At 40.2% G+C, this 5,476-nt stretch overlaps 1 pseudogene; it reads right to left on the bottom strand.

Moving 5' to 3' along the window:
* Positions 1-490: 490 nt before the first annotated feature.
* LOC138152556 (large ribosomal subunit protein eL20 pseudogene) lies at positions 491-1,061 on the bottom strand (annotated as a pseudogene).
* Between the last annotated feature and the right edge of the window lie 4,415 nt (positions 1,062-5,476).

Raw genomic sequence — 5,476 nt, 5'->3', positions numbered from 1 at the left:
TTTTTTAACTAAATTGGTTTGTTTTAGTTTACAACATTCAGTTCCATAGTTCCTTGAGTTCCAAATTTTCCCCTCCTCCTTCTCCTCCCCCCCATCATGGCGGCATACACTAGAATCTACGATCCACAAATATTTTCACATTAATCATTATACTATGACTTTTGCAAAGTCATTTTAGCCTCAATAAACTTCACATGCAATCATCTTTTTTATTATACTGTGTTGTGAAAATGCTTATTTTATTCCACAAATTAAAAATAAAATAAATTTTAAAGAAAATAATAAACTTAATTTCTTATTCAGAAATACAAAGAGGTTATTAGACTAGTTCTTAAGTTTTCTTCTAGTCACAGAAATAATGTAAATGCAATTTCCAATGTAATCCACCAGAGGGAGACATTGGCTTTGCTAACTGCAGTAAAGCAATGGCTAAGTAGCCAATGATTTTCATAGTCTTTTTTTTTTTTTTTTTGTATTTCCAATTGAGAAATTTATTTAAACCAAATAAGTGCCTCATTGTCTCTAATCTTAGAAGAAGGTGTTGGGCCTCTTGGTAGTAAAGCGTGGCTTGTGCTGGCGACGCAGAACTCTGTGGGGCAGAGGGAACTTCATTTTGGAGTCGTGAGCTGCTTGACTGCGGGCTGGCGGCATTTGCTGGCAGGAATTTCTTCCACTTTCATGATCTGGACGGAGTGGGCCCGGGCACGGTGACGGGCTCCCATATCTCGGTAGCACTGAGTGACGGCACCAGCAGTGGTCAGGTCCCTGTACTCCCTGTACATGTTGTGGGTCCCACTCCTGGAATCATAACGCAGCCAGATGCCAAAGTTCTTCACTCTAAGAGGGGACTTTTCAAAGACCTGTCCGCAGTATACGATTTCTCCAGAAGACTTCTTCATCTTTTTCAGCTGGGAAACGAAGCACCAGAACCGGGACTTCGCTACCACATGATTAGGAGCAAAGATCCGCATGCGATAAAGAGGCGGCACCGGGCTCTTGGGAATGGGCAGGCAGCGCCCAACTACCTTATACTCTCTCAGGGTGCCCGAGGCCTTCGTGGTGCTGCTACCTCACGCCCCGCCAACCTGCAAAAGGCGATTTTCATAGTCTTTTAATGAAGTCCTCTCCTTAAACAAGCATACATATTACCAAACACTCCTAATTTTAAAAGTCATTCTGCCAAAAAATACATCTGAAACTCAGGCCCTCTCTCCCCTTAATGGCCTCTTTCTTGGGTTAAGCTATATGCTTTGTCACCTTAAATGTCTTAATTTAACTTTTTCATCACATTAGAGTGTAAGTTCCTAGAAAGTAGGTATTGTTTAATTCTTTGTTCCTGTCTCCCTGGTTTCTAGTAAAGTGCCTAGAACACAGTAAGTGATTAATAAATGCTTACTGATTGATGTGTTGTCATCAAGGAGACTTAATATTACTCTTTATTAGTTTGCATCAATGTGCAGGAGCTGATGGCTAGAGATTTATTTACTCACTCTCTTGTGTTTCTGGAGAGGCAGCATGCTAGTGAAATGAATAGAACTGGCCTCAGTGCCAGGAAGACCTGAATTCAAGTTCATCTTCTAACAGCACTGTCTATGTAACCCTAGGTAAAACTCAACCTCTTTGCTACTCTCTCAAAATTGTAGAAAAAGTGGGACATATATGGTCAAGGGAGTTTGTCCACCTAGGAATGTATTCTCAATACCAGTGAAATAATATATTTAGTTCCTATTCTTATACTTTGTATTTACAAGAGTTGCCAAGGACAGGACTTGGAAAACACGGTTATTTCATCATCTTCTATGTATTCTTTAAAAATAAATGTAGTTAAGTGCTATTCCACCCAAAGGCAAGACAATGAATTAAATGATCCCTCAAGGTCTTTTCCAACATTATATATCTGTAATTTTTGTGTTCTCTGCCCCTGTGGTCAAATAGGTGTCCCTGAATTTGGCGTCTCTTTAAACTTTCACATTAAGAATAATACAACTCCTGATACTTTTACATAAGAAAGAAGGGGAGTAAAACCTGTATAGCAGCAACTCTGTGTTCATCCCCCACACACACACCCAGACTTTGCCACCCCATGAAGCAGGCTAGCCAATGGGGTTGGCTTTACTCTAAGACTGTCTACCCATGTGACGTGAAGTAAGGGGTTGGAGTAGGAACACAAACAAAAGTATCTTCCCCACGACTGCCTGAAATACTTCTCTGATTCATCCTTTTAGGTTAATTATAGACCTTCCTAGATTTCTCTTCTTTTAAAATGCAAATATGTCTTGGATGAAGTGATCCAGTAAGCCCTTAATACCTTGGTAAAAATGAGTTTATCTGAGGCACTTCATCATAGAGATTAGAAATGTCACATCTTTGTCTGGAGAAGGAAGAAAAAGGAGAAGGAAGAGGAATGCTAAATGAACCTCTCTTCTTTCACAACTTTGACTGAGAAAGCCCAGTCCTTTGGGAAGACCATGAACTACAGAACCCTGGACAAGAAATTTCCAGAAAGGAACTTGTCACGTACAATATTCTCTTAGTTTTTTTAAGTTGTGAGCTGATGGTCATGCTACCTAAATGACTATGAAGATTGGGCATATGTGGATCAAGCTCAGGGTTATAATCAAATAAAATTTGTAATATAATTAATTCAATGCATTGAATCAGATGCAAAAAAGACATAAATACAGGCCCTCAATATTTCTTGGCTGAATTATTACAACAGCTTCTGAATTGGTCTCCCTGCCTCCAGCCTCTTCCCTCTCCTATCTGTCCTTCACACAACCACAAAAACGGATATTCCTAAATAGTTCTAACCATGGCATTCCTCTACTCAAGAAATTCCAGTGTTGCCTTCTTAGTTCTAAAATAAAATAACAATGTCTATTTGGCATTTAAAGCCTTCATAATCTGGCTGTGACTTGTTTTTCTAGAATTACACTCAGTATTACTCTGCCTCAACACTCTACTATTCATAGAAACAATAATGATAATCATACCAATAATAAATGGCATATTAAGGTTCGCAAAGTACTTTTCCACTTGGATCCTCACAATAAGCCTAGGAGGTAAAAGCTATTATTCTAGTCAACCTGCGTTATTTGCTGGCTCTATAGATGGAATTCTGTCTCCTGACTCTGTGCCTTTGCCCAGCTTCTCCCTCATGCCTAGAATTATCTCCCTCCTCTCCTTCATCTCTTAAAATCCTTCTCTTCCTTCAAGGTTCAGCTCAAGCACATCTTCCTACAAAGGACTTTCTTGAGTCCCTTGTTAGTTTTTGCTCTATTCATCCCTCCTTCCCCTGTTATTTCATATCTACTCTGTATGTATGTATTTATGTATGTGTGTATATATACATATAGATATACATATGTGTGTATATATACATATATATACATATGTGTGTATCTTTGTACTTACTGTGCATATGCTGTCCCCTTACTGAATTCACACACACCCCCTAGTAGAATGTAGGCTCCTGGAGGACAGGAATTGTTTTACTTCTGTCTTCATATAACCACAATCTAGCACTGTCAGTTTCTGGTATGTAATAGGAAGGAGGACATAGCACATGGGAGCTTGGACCTATATTAGTAGGTAATGGACACCCCCAATTCCCTCAGGGTACTCTAGAACTCTGAGGAAGCTATATAGAAGCCTGATTCTGTGAGAATGAGCTAGACCATAATCTCTACACAATAAACTTTCATTAAATACCTACTATGTGCAAAGTTCTATGTTAGATGCCAGGGATACAAAGTTAAATGATACAGAACCTGTTCTCAAAGAGCTAACAATAGAATGAGGAGGTTATGGCGGGATGGGGGTTGGGGTGGAGAAGATACATTCACAAATAACTGGGATACATTTTCACTCTATGTCCCCCATGCCTGGAATTCTCTCCCTCTTCATCTCCTGACTTTTCTGGTTTTCTCCAAGTCCCAGCTAAAATCTTATGTCCTACAAGGAAACCTTTCCCAATCCTCAAGGCTAGTGCCTTTCTTGTGTTGATTATCTCAAATCGATCATATGTGTATATGTATACACACATATGTATATATACACATATATGTATGTACATGTAGATAGATAGGCATATACAGACAGACAGACATATATGTGTGTATGTCTATCGATACACTTTGTACATAGTAGTCTGCATGATTCCCTTATTAGACTGTGAGCCCCCAGTGTTTAACTGTGCCTGGCATATTGTTGCTGTTCAGTCATTCAGTTGTGTACAACTCTTGTCAAAGATACTGGAATAGTTTGCCATTTTCTTCTCTGATGTGTTCCCATTTTACAGATGAGGAACTGAGGCAAATAGGGGTTAAGTGATTTGCTCAGCATCACATGGCTAGTAAATGTCTGAGGCTGGATCTGACCTCAGAGTTTCCTCACTCCGGTACTGGTGCTCTATCCACTGTACTACTTAGATGCCCCACCTAGCATAAACTAGGTGCTTAATTAATAAATGCTTGTCAGTTGACTGATAACAGAGGAGAGTGAGGTTAAGTGTAAAGCAAAAGTCTAGGTGCTAAAACCGAGACAAAACAACATAACTGTTGTAACCCCATGTCCCAAAGGCCATTGGTATGGGATTCTTTTTTTTTTTTTTGCTCTTTTGGAGGGGGCAAGGTAGAGCAATTGGGGTTAAGTGACTTGCCCAAGGTCACACAGCTAGTAAGTGTTAAGTGTCTGAGGCCAGATTTGAACTCAGGTCTTCCTGACTCCAGGGCCAGTGTTTTATTCACTTCGCAACCTAGCCACCCCATGGGAATTTTCTTATGAGTAGAGATCAATCCCTGGTGCCCATGTGAAGGACAGCGCAAGGTTGGCAGGAACAGGAGAGAGGAGAGTTTCATTTTCTTTGTGCTTGGAAGTTTCTTTAAGTATCTCTGGATTTTGCAGTTGCTTCAGGTACTTCTAGCTTCCAGCTTTGAGAGAAAAGATTGAACATGCCAACCCTACTTCAGGTTTCTAAAGGAAAGATTGGGAAGAAACCAACATGAGAGGAGCTGGAAGTCTCCATCATATCCCTGTCTCCAGCTGCTAGAGACTTTGGGAACTTCCCCTTGAGCGAGATCTGGGACTCTCTCCCTCTTGGTGGAGCAGGGTTCCCACATTCCTAACAGAAGAGCTTCTTTACTCTCTACTGTCTAGTGTGTATTCTCCTATGCATACTTTCTCTGTTTGTTTTTGTTGTTGTTGCTTTGCTTTTTGCTATCAACTTAGATCAATGAATTTCTTGGCTACTTCCTATGTGTACTTGTGGAACTGACATTTGGGGAACAAGTCAAGCCATGGCTAGAAAGCTTGGGATCCTGCTTACCCCATTAATGAAACAATAATCAGAAGTTAGTTTGAGCCCCCAAACCATATCCCCTAGTCTAATAATGTTTATGGGAGCAGATAGATATAATTCTAGTCCGATAACTCCCTTTCTCTGAGGAGAGCTGAGTGTCCAAGTTTCTCACCCCAA

The sequence above is a fragment of the Petaurus breviceps genome, unplaced genomic scaffold (assembly GCF_028583685.1).
Source record: "Petaurus breviceps papuanus isolate PSGF00001 unplaced genomic scaffold, PetGlider_PUasm1.0 151, whole genome shotgun sequence".
NCBI classification, from domain to species: Eukaryota; Metazoa; Chordata; class Mammalia; order Diprotodontia; family Petauridae; genus Petaurus; species Petaurus breviceps.
The sequence above is the reverse complement of the archived record's forward strand: the minus strand, read 5'-3'. Positions and strand labels throughout refer to the sequence as shown.